A 16,786-nucleotide genomic window follows, 5' to 3' on the forward strand; every position below is an offset into this window, starting at 1 on the left:
ATTTGTGTTGTTAGACGTTCAATCTCCACTGCACATATTCTGATTGCATTCCTATACCAAATAATTCAGATGAATTTTAAGGACCATGCATTGGTTGGAGATTAAACAATCTGTCATTTTAGTCTAAAATGTCTCATTATCCTCCACACAGGCTGCACATTAGCATGTTGCCTGCCGAGGGCTTGAGTTTGTTTGTCCTGTGCACTATTAATCTGTTTTAATTTCATTTGCAGGTGCTGAAGCACACACCCCTCTGCACTGGCCCTCAGTGTGAGCTCACCGTGGGGGTTTTGGAGTGAAAGCAGACAGACGACCATCTGAGATGTCCCAGTCAGAGGACGAAACTACACACTCCAGTGCACCTACACAATCAGTACACTCTCTGACAAACGTGCAAAACTTTACTTTAAACAGTACAGCAGTGCTATAACCTTAAAGGCACAACTTTTAGTACATATTGCCACTATAAGGTACTAATATGCTTGTACACTACCAGTCAAAAGCTTTTGAACAGTAAGATGTTTAATGTTTTTTAAAAGTCTTTTCTGCTCAACAAGCCTGCATTTATTTGATCCAAAATACAGCAAAAGCAGTAATATTGTGAAATATTTTTACTATTTAAAATAACTGCTTTCTATTTGAATATATTTTAAAATGTAATTTATTCCTGTGATCAAAACTAAATGTTCAGCATCATTACTCCAGTCTTCAGTGTCACATGATCAATATTTAAAACAGTTGAGTGCATTTTGTAAGGATTCTTTGATTAATAGAAACATTTAAAGATCAGCATTTATGTGAAATAAAAAGCTTTTGTAACATTATACACTATACCATTCAAAAGCTTGGAGTCAGTATAATAAGAAATTATAGAAATGAACACTCTAATTTAGCAAGGATGCTTTAAATTGATTAAAAGTGATGATAAAGACATTTATAATGTTACCGGAGATTTCTATTTTAGATAAATGTTGTTCTTCTGAACTTTGTATTTATCAAAGAAACCTGAATAAAAATCTACTCACCTGTTTTCAACATAGTAAAAATAATAAATGTTTTTTGAGCAGCAAATCAGAATATTAGAATGATTTCTGAAAGATCATGTGACTGGAGTAATGATGCTGAATTTCAGCTTTGAAATCACAGGAATAAATTACATTTACATAAATTACATTACATAGAAAACAGTTATTTCAGGTAGTAAAAATATTTCAAAATGTTTTTGCTGTACCTAGGATCAAATAAATGCAGGCTTGGTGAGCAGAAGAGACTTTTTAAAAACCATTAAAAATCTTACAGTCCAAAAACTTTTGACTGGTAGTGTATTAATAAAAAAAAAAGTATGGACTTTCTTGAAAAAGACATGAAGCTTTTATTAATAGTTCAGTGTGAAATGACAATTCTATTATTAACCTATTTATTTATTTATCTATTTATTTATTACTTATTTATTTATTTTTTTTTAGTTTTTTTTTTTTTTTTAGTTTTTGTATTTTTAATATATTTTTTATATATTCGTATTTTTTTATTAATGTTTTAAATTTTTTTTATTTAAAATGTTCTGTTTTAATTTAAGTTTAATTTCGTTAATCATTTTTTAGTCATCTTGTTATGAGTTTTTGACATTTTATTATTTTTTTATGTATATAATTTTTAAGTTTTAGTTTTAATTATTTTAGTACATAATTAAAATACATTAAAAATGGGAAATGTCGCCTTGCCTTGAAACAAAATATGTTAGATATTAAAAAAAGAAAGTTATATATTTTTAAATTTATTTTATTTATTTTATTTATTTATTTATTTTTTTTTTTTAACTGCTTTTGAAAAGTCTGTTATTTTAGCATTTTATTCTCATAGCATGTTTTTTTTTTTTGGCCTTTGAAGCTAATTTGCATATTTTTTATAGTATTACAATGATTTCTTCTACCCCAGCTTAACATGCAGACATCTATTAGTAAATCGTTTGTACTTGGATTTTCCCGAAATGTGTAAATAATATGGCTCTGCGTTGATTTCAAAACATCCAGTCGAGCCAAACATATTGATATTGGATCAACCAATGAACTGAGTTTGGGGCAGGCCTAATTTTTATCTTTTAACCAATAGAGGGGAGGGGGAGTGTTTAGGAAACCTGTTTGAGTAGCAGCCTGGTCTCATGACAGAAACATGCGTTTAGGAACTTTTTCGCAAGACGCAAAATGCGTAGCGTCATGTACGTTTCGTGACATATCCAATGTGAAATGTCCACTGTGTGGCGCTAAAAGAGTGTTTTTTTCACCGGAACAGATCAACGTACATATGATACGTTTTATGTGACGTTGGTTTTGTACGTATGATTGCAGTTTCAACTTGAAATGTCCATTGAGTGGTGCTAAAACTCTAAATGCGCTGTGATGTCTTAAAATAACGTACCATCTGCACTACGTCTTTCAGCTCTTTCATTGCGAGTGAAGCTTGTTATATCCGGAAAGTGAAACATATGGAGCTGTAATCATAACTGTGTACAAAAACGATTACAAGTGCTTGCTGTTTTTTCCACCTCTATTGTTCATATTTTGCATCTTGCGAAAAAGTTTCCACGCGTACATTTCCGTCACAAGATCAGGTAGTTTATTCCAATCAATAGAGAAGATGGGGAGTGTTTAGAAAACCTGTTTGAAAACAGATTTCATTTGCAGTTCCGTTTGGTGCCACTAGAGGCACACAAATTGACACACTCCCGTTTTAAGGTTCATTCATGTTTATCCTTCTAGTGTGGAACCTTTCCATCATCCTGACACTAAAGCAGAAACAGGTGATGCAGACAAACCAAAACAATCTGCACTTAAGACAATCCTACAAAGTAAACTATACACACTGCTCTCCGCCCTGTTAATGCATGTGTGTGTGTGTGTGTTTGGGCTCACTTTGGAGTCGCTCAAATTTTGCATTTACTTTTATATCAGAAACCTTATACATATGTGTAAGCATAAAATATAGCCACACTTTCCATATGACTAACTAAATCATGTATTGTGTATGAATCAACTGAATATGTGCATGTTTGTAAAAGAGTGCACAGTGAGAGAGCATCTGTGCAGCAGATAGGGGCTAGTTTACTGAAAAACAGTCCTGGAGGGAAAAGGTGTCCAGTTACACTAAAGAAAACAAGCGAACCTGAGAGAAAGGCAACCTTTTACCAAACATACACATGCAGTGATCGCAGTAGCAGGGATGTTGTTAAATAATAGCAGACACTCTTAACTGTCAGACCTTTATGGATGAGTTGCAGCATTTTAACTATATTTGTCTGAGTTGCATACACAACATAGCCATTGCTGTTGGCAAAGCAAAACAGTTATTAAGGAATAGAAAGCTGTTTATTAAAGCACAGACAATATGCATGTGTTATTCAGGGTAAGAATGTAAGCCAATTGCCTAGTAAGAAATTATGTATAAAAATAAAAAGTAAAATACGTATTACCATTTGTCAGGGCTCTACACTTACTTTCCTTTTTAGGAGCATTTGTGCTCCTAACTTAAAAATTTAGGAGCACAGTCAAAATTTTAGGAGCACCATCTAATCAATAATCAAAAAATCTGATAAAAAATTAGCCTTTCCATTACAAGGTGATATGTGACTCCTTAAACTGACAGGGGACTTTTGTTTTTACCTTTGTAATGGCATTTTTCTAACTTCATTAAAAGTGTGTCATATTTTATGTTACATTTTTAAAAAAATATATTGTTAAGCTTTCTAAAAATTCGAATTAAAACGACAGAATAAGAACAAGTAGAATTTAGAAGATCCCATTTAAATGAAATTAGTATTAACAAAATTAATTTGTACTAAAGAGGTGGCACAGAAGAACACAAAAGTGGCTTGTAAGTGTATTTTCATTTGTTTAATGAGGCTCAGAGGTGGCATGAGTGCAATCAAATTCATAAATTCATGTTGAGATTAATGTTTTAAAATAAAAATGTTGAATACAGAATTATTACATGATTTAAATAACTGAAAAGATACTTTAAAAATGAAACTAAATCTGCCAGTAGGTGGCGGCAAGTCACTGATTTAATTACTGAATCATTCATTCATTTGATTCGTTCGAACGGCTGATTCTTTCAGGAATAAAGCAAGTGACTCTCTTTATGAATGGGAAATTGAATCATTGACTCACTAGATTTGTTTAAAAACGTATGTTCATTCATAAACGAAACACCATTGTGTTTGAATGGAGATGTGTAGTGGCTCAGTTGTGACTTGTTTCAGACTATTTTTGTGGAAATATTATAGTCATACAATGCAAGTCACTTATTATTGACTTCTTGTTTATTTAACTGTTGTATTAAATCAATAGTTCATCTTAGTTCATCGCAATCTCACAAAGTGACATTATAATCAACAAAGCTCTCTATATTGCACAATCTTATTTACACTTTCTCTACACCTGGTTTATGAAAGGATTCGGGTGATATGTCTGTGATACATTGCTAAATGTTGCAAATGCACGTAGAAACATATGAAGCTCTCCTCAGCGCAAACACAAATATGCTGATCGTGTCAGTCACACATGGTGCTCCTAAATATTTTTTCATAATTGTACGCAGTAGTTTTGGTCGCACTGTAGAGCCCTGAAGTACATATGATGATCACATAACAAAAAACAAGCACAGTTTCTTATACAGAAGGGTGGCTCAACTTACCCCATACCAACTCTATAGTCAAAATCCTGCAAAATAAACTCATTTTACTGTTCAACTTAATACCCTCAAGCATCTGTGATGTTAATCCATGAGCTAAAACCCATTTAGGACAGTCAGCTACACCAAAGAACCGGTTCCTCATTGGCAAGCAGTTAAAACAAGCCAGCTTTTCATCTTTATTTCTTCAGTCAGTTTCTTATTTTTCATCCCTCACCCCACAGGAAGTCTCTTCAGGCTGCGTATTGTGCCCTGCGCTCTGGCTCGCTCCCTGCCGAGGGCCCAATCTCGCTACGCAATGAGCAGATTTGTTTTCAAAGCCTCCCCCTGCTGGTCGCCTTTATGAGCGTCCCTTTAAAGGTACTCAAAAGCAGGGAAAGTGCACTTATATGCATTTATTTGGAACAGGGAAGAGAAACTAGATTGGCCCCGTGTACAGAATCCCATTTACGCTGCATCGAGTTAATGAAGAGTTACGACATTTAAGACCTGTCTCGGTGGATTTCCCAGAGTTACTTGGCCACAGCAAAACATCTGCTTCCTGTATGGGAATGGGACTAATTCTGTCCCTGCACACACACACACACACACACACCCTCAGGCTTACCCTGCACTCTTAGGGCCCTTGCTTTCTTTTCACAAGGCTGTCCAATCATAATAAACTTTGGAAAGTCCTCTAATGAGATTCGGGGCAGCCCTGGAGATCTGCCTCCCAGTGCATGCCTGAGCACCTACATTGTGTTTTTCCACACGGGGAACAAAGAGAACATTGCACTCTTCCAGAAGAGATCTCTCTCACTCAGAAAGAACAGGCTTTAACTACTGAGCACCCCATGGGTCAAGCCTCAAGAGAGCGAGAGACACTGTTGTGTATGCGTTAATCAATACTGCTTACTAAAAAAGAGGTGAACTTGTTCACTCTGTGGTGTGCATTATTAATAGTTCTCCTGATAAAGGCCATCCTGAAGGTGTTTTCTTTCTTTTAAAGTGGTGCATGCAGTAACCGGCTATATATAGCATTCGTCTAAAAGTTGTACTTTTTTGCTTCGTGTTTTTGCTTCAGCGTTGTCATTAGAATGGAAGCTCATATTCATAATAATATTAATAAAAGGTAATCACAACATTTTATCTTATAATTCTATTTCTTGTTCTTGCATTGTGAGATAAAAAGTCGCAATTAATATATTTTTTTTAATTCTGTGCCGAAAAAATGCAAGATATAAAATCAGAATTAAGAAAGTAAGATTTGTCAGATGAAAACTAAGACGTAAACTATGAGATATAGTCAGAATTATGAGATATAAACTCAGAATTGTGAAATATAAACTTAGAATTGCAAAATATAAACTCACAATTGGAAAATATAAACTCAGAATTGTGAAATATAAACTTAGAATTGCAAAATATAAACTCACAATTGGAAAATATAAACTCATAATTCTAAAATATAGTCAGAATTACGATATATAAACTCATAATTGCAACATGTAGTCAGAAATACAAGTTATAAACTCAGAATTGTGAGATATAAACTCAGAGTTGTATGATATAGTTAGAATTGCGAGATATAAACTCACAATTGTAAATGTAGTCAGAATTATGAAATATAAACTCATAATTGCAAGATGTACTCAAAATTACAAGTTATAAACTCAGAATTATGAGATATTTACTCAGAATTGTGAGATATTTACTCAGAATTCCATGATATAGTCAGAATTTCAAGATATAAACTCATAATTGAAATATGTAGTCAGAATTATGATACATAAACTCATAATTGCAAGATGTAGTCAAAATTCCAAGATATAAACTTAAAATTATGAGATATAAACTCAGAATTGTAAGATATAAACTTAGAATTGCATGCTATAGTCAGAATCAAGAGATATAAACTCAGAATTATGAGATATAAACTCAGAATTACATGATATTAACCCAGAATTGTGAGATATATTCAGAGTTATGAGATATAAACTCAGAATTGCATGATATAGTCAAAATAGCGAAATATAAACTCAGAATTATGAAAAATAGTCAGAATTGTGAGATATAAACTCATAATTGCAAGATGTTGTCAGATATACGATATATAAACTGATACATGATATAAACACATAATTGTGAGATATAATCAGAATTATGAGATGTAAACTCAGAATTGTTTGATATAGTCAGAATTGTGAGATATAAACTCAGAATTATGAGAAATAATCAGAACTGTGAGATATAAACAGAATTGAGATTTAAATTTATAACTGTGAGGTATGATCTCAGTATTTCAAGTTATAGTCAGAATTATGAGATATCAATTATGAGATATTATGATATAGTCAGAATTGCGAGATATAAACTCAAAATTGTGATATAAACTTAATTTCAAGATATATTCATGATATAAACTTAATTTGAAGATATATTCATGAGATATAAAAACAGAATTGAGATATAAACTCAGAACTGCGAGATATGATTTTAGAATGGCGAGTTGTAGACAGAATTATGAGACATAAACTGAGAACTGTGAGATTATATCATGCACTTCTGTATTTATATCCTAAAATCTGATTTTTATTTTTCTCAGAATTTCATAAAACAAAGTCCACATTGTGAGATAAAAAGTCACAATTGCCTTTTTTAATGTTTTTATTCAAAGGCGAAAACAGGCTTTCATACATTTAATATCAATACAGTGGCACTTGTTTTCATAAAAGTGTCAACTAAAATCAAACACTGAAAGTTCATTTTGACAGTTTCTTGTTCTAGTTGTCACAAACCATGTTTATCTTCACTCCAAGTGAACATTTATTTAATATAGTCTGGACTGTATGAAAATAAATAATAATCAAAGCTTTGTTAGTATTGTGTCGCATTGCGAACCTTGTCACTGTCCACTCTGCTTTTTGTTTCTAAAGATATTTTAGTTGCAATATTAAATTGCTCTTTGACTCTCTCTGGAACGACATAAAAAATGACCCTTCCCCACCCCCAGCGCTCCTGCCCCCCTCAGCATGACGCCGTTTAAACGACCCCTGAATCCAAACCAGGCCTACATTATCCAGGCCTGTCCTCTAGGCCTGTTGTTTATTCCTTCTTGAAGGCTCTTGACAAATAATCAAGATATCTGTCTGATTTGCAACTCCTGAGGGGAGACTGGGGGAGGACGTCAACACTCTGGACGAAAGTCTGAAGTTTCTTTGCCCCTCCTATAGACATATGAGCTTCAGGGTTGATACTTGTTGAGATAATAAGGCTCATATCCCACAGGCATATGGTTTGCTCCCAATCTTGAGTTTCCCATTACTTCTCATGAATGGCTTTGGTAAATCAAGTAAATGGTGAAATTTGTTTCTGATAAATTTATTTTGTCATGTTAGTAATTTAAGTCTCCTGTTATATACATATCTTTATATATTATGAATCAGTTCTTTTTAGTGAATCAAAAACATACGGTGCAACCAATGGAGTCTGATTCCCGAATATATGACTTTTATGACTCAGTTCTGATTCCTGAAAAAGTGAATCGAAAAAATACAGTGTGACCATTGTGGTCTGAATCCCAAATGAATGACTTTCATTATGAGTTGGTTCTGATTCAGGTACAAATTAATATTATGAGTCAGTTCTTTTTAGTGAATCAAAAACCTACAGTGCAATCAATGTAGTCTGAATCCCGAACAAATGACTCTTATAAGTTGGTGTTTTTTAGTGAATCAAAAACATACGGTGCAATCAATGTAGTCTGATTCCCAAATTAATGACTCTTATTATTTGGTTCTGATTCCTGAACAAATGACTCTTTTGAGTCAGTTCTGATTCCTGGACGAATTATTATTAGTAGTAGGTTCTTTTTAGTAAATTAAAAACATACAGCACTACTAATGTAGTCTGATTCCCGAACTTTAGTGAATCAAAAACTTACAGTGTTACCAATGTAGTATGATTCCCAAATGAATCCTTTTAGAGAGTCAAAAACATATAGCACTATCAGTTGGTTCTAATTCCTGAACAAATTAATATTATGAGACTTTTTTTTAGTGAATCAGACACATACAGTATGACCAGTGTAGTCTGAATCCCAAGCAAATGACTCTTATGAGTAGGTTCTGTTCAGATATTCAAAAACATACGGTGCAGCCAATGTAGTCTGATTTCCAAATGAATGACTCTTATGATTCGGTTCTGATTCCTGAACAAATGAATCTTATGAGTTGGTTCTTTTTTTTTTCTTTTTTCTTTTTTTTTTTTTTTTTTTTAGTAAATTAAAAACATACAGTGCAACCAATGTAGTCTGAATCCCAAACAAATTACTCTTATGAGTTGGTTCTGATTCTTGGATGAATGAATATTAGGAGTTGGTCCTTTTTAGTGAATCAAAAACATACAGCGCTACTAATGTAGTCTAATTCCAGAACGAATGACTCTTGTTGATTTTTTTTTTTTTTTTTTTTTTTTTTTAGAGAGAGTCAAAAACAAACAGCATTACCAAAGTAGTCAGATTCCCAAAGAAATGACTCTTATGAATCAGTTATTTTTAGTAAGTCAAAAACGTACTATCTATGTATTATGTTTCCTGAAAGAATGACTATTATGAGTCGGTTTTGTTTAATGAATTAAAAACATATGGTGCAACCAATGTAGTTTGATTCCCGAATAAACTACTCTTATAATTCGTTTCTGATTCCTAAACAAATGAATCTTATGAGTTGATTCTTTTTTAGTAAATTGAAAATATACAGTGCAATGGAAATAATCTGAATCCCAAACAGATGACTCTTATGAGTCAGTTAAATGAATGAATGGATAAATAAATATTATGATTCAGCTGTTTTTAGTCAGTCAAAAACATACAGCACTACTAATGTAGTCTGCTTCCTGAACGAATGACTCTTATGAGTCGGTTCTTTTTAGTGAGTCAAAAACATGCAGTTTAACCAATGTAGTCTTATTTGCAAATGACTGATTCAGTTCTTTTAAGGGAATCAGAAGCAGCACTACCAAGATGATCTGATTCCTAGACAAAAGAATATTATAAGTATGTTCCTTTTAGTGAATCAAAAAACATACAGCACTACCAATATAGTCTAATTCTCCAAACAAATGACTCTCGTTCTGTTTAGTGAATCAAACTCAGCTTAGATATGTGTTGTTACTGACAGGTTGTAATTAAAGATGCACAATTATCATGTAGTTAGCAATATATATTTAAGGCCAATTACTGAATTGCACATGCTGCCTCTAAAAAGACTGAAAAAAAAATAATAGTCTAAACACACCTTTTCTAAGAATAGAGAAGGAACTAGAAATGTTATAAAAGAAATGGATCTGGAACCAAAGGATCAGCACATTTGCATGTTGTTGTCACAAATTCCAAGCACTTTCTTTTACACTTGACTCTTTAAATTGTCTGATTAAAGAACACTCTCTTATGAAGAGTTCTTTATAATAACGGCTGTCAGGCGTGAGTGTACAGCTTGTAGGAAGACTTCCCAACAACAGATGAAATAAGAAATCTCCTTTACAATGCTCCAGCTCTGAGCTCCAGCTGGGACTCATTACAAACACACTGCTAATTCATCCCAGTGCCCAAAGTTTGACACTAGTTGGCCATGCCCAGCAGGTACTGCGCTGGGATCAGAGGTCCTGACCTGTCCTTTGGCCTCTGAGAGACCCCCTTGCCTCGATGCTCTTCGTAACAGCAATCCTGTTGATTCAATTAGAACCGGAGGAACGTAGCGAGACCCCGGACAAAAGGTTCAGCGCAATGCGGACCGTTCATGGAAGAGCCAGCGAGGCAAAAGGACGTCTATCAGACCGTCCATCACCGCACAAATGCACAAATGTCCCATCACCATGGAGAAGCCAAATGGGATGACGGGGCAGAAGAAGTGGGGGGTGTATGGGGTGGAGATGGACAAAGGAGACATTCTTTTATTTATTTTTTTTTCTTAAGAAGGGATCCTATTGGACCCCAGTTGTGTGACAGAGTGAATCAGCTGAGAAGGTTGAGTGGCTGCCAATGAACGGATTACCACTGACACAGCATTTCATTAGGTAAACATTGAAGGATAAGCAAGAGTAACTAGCTTTCCTTTATTATGAGGGTTGTGTACTTCTATTGAACATTGTGCACCACTAAAAAATACTTTGGATTTTGCAATTATAGCGGGATAGTATGTAGACTGAGCAAAGTTCATGCCATTCAAATCATTTTCTCATTTTACATATGCAATAAAATGTAAGTAGACTATGTAAGCACTTCAAAGTAGTGAATAGGCTTTGCTTTATTGCTGATGGGACTGTCTTGATATTAAAAACACTATTTTGACTTGATATTAAATATATTATTTTTGTATAAAAACCTACGACTTGCAACAACTGATAAAAAGGCAAAAATAATTCAGACTTATTTGATTAATTACCAATGTACTGTATCTCAACCTGCAACCTGGTCTCATGACGAAAATGTACCTGTGGAATCTTTTTCACAAGATCTGAAATATGTACCGCCATGTACGTTTTGTGACGTATTCGATGCGAAATGTCCACTGCGTGGCGCTGTAACTCTAATGCTCTGTGACGTTGTAAAATAACGTACCATCTACACTTAACTCTACCCGATAGTATAAACAAAAGCGAATGTGATGTAAAAAAGCAATTCCAAGCATGCCATTTTAACTTGTTTTTTGATCTCTCATCTTTTCGCTTGTTCATCATGAGTCATGTTTTTCACAGGATTCGTACTCAAGGATTCCGCATCCTCAGTCCAGTTCCATGCCGGTTGAGCTACACAGAAAGCATGTTATGTTTGGAAAACAAAACATATGGAGCTGTAATCATAACTGCGTTCGAAAACAATTACAAGTGCTGGCTGTTTTACCGCCTCTAATGTTCATTTCTATTGGAAACTGCAGTGATATGTACATATTGGTACGTATTTCGCATCTTGCGAAATAGTTCCCAGAGGTACATTTTCGTCATGAGACCAGATAGTCAAATTAATAGCTCAGCCAAAAAATGAAGTTTGAAGAATGTTCATAACCAAACCATTTCTATTCCCATTAACTTCCATAGTAATTATTTATTATATTGTCCATACTATAAAAGTAATTTTTACCTGAAATCATTTGGTTGCCAAAATTCTTCAAAATCTCTTCTTTTGTGTTCCACAGAACAAAATCTCACAGTCAAACAGGTTTGTAATAACGTGAGGAAAAGTAAACGATGACAGAATTTTATTTTAATTTTTATTTTTTTATGGAGATAAAGACTATCCCTTTAATGCAAATGAAGGCAGTTCTCAGTGACATAAATACATTTGTTCTAATTATACATAACTTATACATTATACATACAGCCTTTACTGTAAATTCTATTTATTATTATTATTAGTAGTAGTAGTAGTTTATTTTTATTTTTAATTCGTAGTGTAAATTTTTTATTTTCTTTTTCTTTTTTTTTCTTTTTTTGTGAATCCCAGAACTGCTTAAAAACATCCTATGTGTGAATATGAATTTTAATTCATTTTAGTTCTATAAAATACTTAAAATGCTATTTTTAACATTATTTATCTTAAAAAAATAAATAATGTATTATTTTTATTTGTCATTTTTCTCAGTCAATAAGCGCTACATTTGTACACAGTGTGTACAGTGTTAATATGTATTTATTTTATTTTATTTTATTGTGAATCCCAGAATTTGCATAAAAACATCCTATGTATGAATATGAATTTTTAGTTAATTTTAGTTCTATAAAATACTGAAAATGTTATTTTTAACATTATTTAACTAAAAAAAAAAAAAAAAAAAAATGTATTATTTTTATTTGTCATTTTTCTCAAAGTCAATAAGTGCTACATTTGTACACAGTGTGTACAATGTTAATATGTATTTTATTTTGTTTTGTTTTGTTTTTTTGGGTTTTTTTTATATAGTTTATTTTATTTTATTAATTTTTTTCCAGCATGGAAACTCCAATCACTTTGAAAAACTTATTTTAATTTTTGAAATTATGATTAGGGCTGTCAATTAATCAATTAATTGTGATTAATTGCATCCAAAATAAATAATACATATTATTACATGTAAAATGTAAATATATGCAGTACACCCACATATATTACGTAAACGCAAACTTTTATTTTGGATGTGAATTTTAGTTATTTTTAATAAATTACATTATTTTTAACATTTTTAAATATTTAAATGTTTGTCAACTGTCAAATTGGACAGTTGTTGAATGGTGATCCAAGCTGTAGATGAATTTATTTCTTCATCTGAACACATCTGAAAAAAAAAAAAATTGCAATACTTCACTTGCTCACCAGTGGATCCTCTGTAGTGAATGGGTACCATCAAAATGAGTCCAAACAGCTGATGAAAACATGACAATAATCTCTTGTGATGTAAAAATATATGTGTTTGTAAAAAAACAAATACATATTTTTTACAAACTGTATCTTTATAATAAATATAATATTGTCTATCCATAACATTGCTTTCTTCAGTGAAAAATCGCCTCGTCTGAATTAGGAGAGAAATATGCACAGATACAGTACTGTTTACAAGTGAGTCCAAAATGGTTCTAAAAACAGAATTTTGATGCATCTTTTACACTGGAGGAAATATTGTTATGGTTTAAAATTAGGAAGAGAATAAGAGATAAGGAAGAGATGCTTTAAAGTTACAGTGTCTTAATCATGCATCGGTTTATTACAAACATGCAACTTCTCACTTCACAAGACATTTATTGATGGACTGGAGATTCCTTGTGCACTATTTTGATGTTTTTATCACCCGTTTGGACTCTCATTCTGACGGCACCCATTCACTACTAGCTCCAATATGCTGAATTCGTATTAAACGTACAAATCCTATTATATGCGGTAAACATTCCACCTCAAACCCCGTCCATAATGAACTCAGACGCAAACAGACTTCAGGTAGCAGCGCCTTTCCTGCCCCCAAAGCAACTCTCAAATCCTCTTGATATCCCTCTCCGCTCTCCGTCCCCCTCTTTTAATCAAGCCGAGGAATTACCAGGGGAAGTGATTAGGTACAGGTCTTTAGTTTTTTCTCGTTCTTTTTAAAAGCGTAATCCTTTCAGCATAGTAAAAAGAAAGACTCTGCAGATATCCCCGCATTGTGGCCCACTTTCTCTCTCTTTTACAAAGAGACTGCTGCCTGGTTCCCTTTTGAAATAAGAGTGGCAAATTAAAAGTTATTGTTTGCCACTTTTAAAAGCATTTTTTCCCACCCACCCCTCAAGCCCAGGCCCACGTCTGGGATTTGTCCTGCTGAACATCTTGGCAATTTATGTAGAAGACAAAAGGGGGAAGGCTGTTACCCATTTTTCCTGTCAATCAAGATGTTAAACAGTGCTCTGATGGCCTAACTTCGTGACTCTCTATTAAGATGGCTTAGTTGGTCTAGTAAAGTATCACTACAGAGGTGCTTTTGAACTGAACAATAAATATTTGTAACGACTGCCATTTAAATGTTTATTTTATTTTATTTTATTTTATTATTTATTTTATTTTATTTTATTTATCTAAGGTTTGGACACACTTGAATGTGTCTAGGTGAACAGTTTGTTTTTAAAAGTTTATTTTATTTTGTTTTATTTTACTTTATTATTTATTTATTTTACTTTTTTAATGATTTTATTTTATTTTATGTGAATTTGTAAACTGCTTAAAATATCCTATGTATGAATATGAATAAGTATTCCAATGTGAATAACTATTTTATTCATATAAAACATTTAACATGTTACTTTTAACATTTTAAAATATTTAAATGTATTATTTTTATCTTTATTTTATTCACAGCAAATAAGTGCTACATTTTTATTTGCTTTTTTTTTCCTGCAGAAGTGCTAAATTTGTACATATTTTATGTGTACAATATTTTATTTATTATTTTATCTTATTTTACATTTTTATTATTTTTTATTCTAAATATTTAAATGTTTTTTTTTTTGTTTGTACTTTATTTTTCCTACAAGCAGGTGCTAAATTTGTACAGTGTGTAGTTTATTTTATTTTATTTATTTATTTTAATGTGAACTGCTTAAAAAAAATCTTATGAATATGAATAACTGTGAATAACTATTTTATTTTAGTTCTATAAAACATTTAAATTCTACTTTTAACATTATTTAACATTTTTTTAATATATAAATGTATTTTTATCTGCATTTTATTCACAGCAAAGAAGTGCGTACAAATAAGTGTGTACAATGTTTTATTTCATTTTAACTTATTTTATTTTATTTATTTTAAATATATATTTTTTTTAATTTGTACTGTTTTTGCAGTAAATTCGTGCAGTTTTTTAAAATTAATTTAATTTAATTTTTTTATGTATTTTTATTTTATTTTATTTTTTATTTCATTATTTTCCCTGCGTTGGAACTCCAATATCATTACACTCTGAAAAAACATTTTTATTTTGTTTTATTTGATTTTATTTAGCTTTTTATTATTATTTATTTATGTAATATTTAAATATATTGTTTATTTTTTATTATTTGTTTATTTTTATTTTTTTGGTTGGTTTTTTTTGTTGTTGTTGTTGTTTTTTTCTGCAGAAAATATGTGCTAAATTTGTACACAGTGTGTACAATATTTTATTTTATTTTATTTTTGGGTGCGATTAATCCCAACTGTCAATTTGACAGCCCTATTCATTCATTCATTTTCCATTATGGGAACTCAAATATCAACACGCTTTGAAAAGCTTATTTTAATTTTATATTTAATTTAAGAGCAGGGCTGTCAAAATGTATGATTTATATTGTATATAAATATAATGCATTGGATATCTCTTAAATATATGCATGTATGTGTGTGTATTTATATACATGTAAGTATATCCAGCACACACAAACCTTTTACAAAACATAATATACCACCTCATTACATAACCTTAAAGAGCACAGTGTTTTGTGACTGACACTACGGCTGATCTTCAACTGTTCCTCAATTCCAGCACAGTGCACTAAACAGGGTTTAATGAGCAGGCTTGTGAAGGCATCACACTTAAAGCAGTGGAGTGTTATGCTGGGATTTTGTGTTCCTCCTGCTGCATTGATGGAGCAGCTGCGGCTCGAGTTCCCATAGTTCCATTAATCCCCCCGCAACACTTGAGGAGCGCAGACGAGGACAGACGAGGGAGGGACACAAACACACGGGATGCAGAGAGGAGTGGCTGGGCTGTTTTGTCCCGGTGCAGTCTATCATTTATATGATCCTCTGTGAGATATTAATGCAAGTTAGCCAAAGAAATGTATAACATCTTTTTCAGCAGTTCAGGCATTTCAAAGCAGTTTCACATGCATCTGGCAGATGGGTTCATCACTAATGGGGGAATCTGTCTTTCATGAGACAATGACAATACAAACAGCTTTAAAATATATGACCAAAACCATTATTAAAAATAAAATATTTTCTTCTTCTTCGTAAATTTTTAGCTTTTTTTTTAAAGATAAGATTTTACTATTTATTTATTTGTTTATTTATTTATTTAGAATTTATTTTTTTTTTTTTTTATTATCTATTATTTCAAATATTGAATTATGTATTTATTTAGAAAACACTGTAACTGAGATGATACTTTGTGATGAGTTTAACTAGTTATTTTATTTTATTGTAATTCCAGAACTGCTAAAAATCATCATATTTATGAATAGTTAAAATAAGTTCTATAAAGTGTATTAAAAATATTTTGTAACATTATTTAACATTTTTAAATATGTAAATGTATTTGTTATTTTTTATTTGATTTTATTTTATTCCAGAACTGCTTAACAAAATATCCTATTTCTGAATATGAACTTTAGTTAATATAAATTCTATAAAATGCACTAAAAATGTTATTTTTAAATATCTAGATGTATTTATTATTACTATTATTACTATTATTATTATTGTATTGTTATTATTGTATTGTATTGGTATTTAATGTTTTTTTTTTTTTTTGCAGCCATTAAGTGCTAATTTTGTACAGTGTGCACAATATGAATTATTTTATTTTATTATTTTATTTCATTTTATTCCAGAACTGCTTCAAAAATCCTATTTATGAATACTCTGCAG

This window comes from Labeo rohita, chromosome 15 (genome assembly GCF_022985175.1).
Source record: "Labeo rohita strain BAU-BD-2019 chromosome 15, IGBB_LRoh.1.0, whole genome shotgun sequence".
NCBI classification, from domain to species: Eukaryota; Metazoa; Chordata; class Actinopteri; order Cypriniformes; family Cyprinidae; genus Labeo; species Labeo rohita.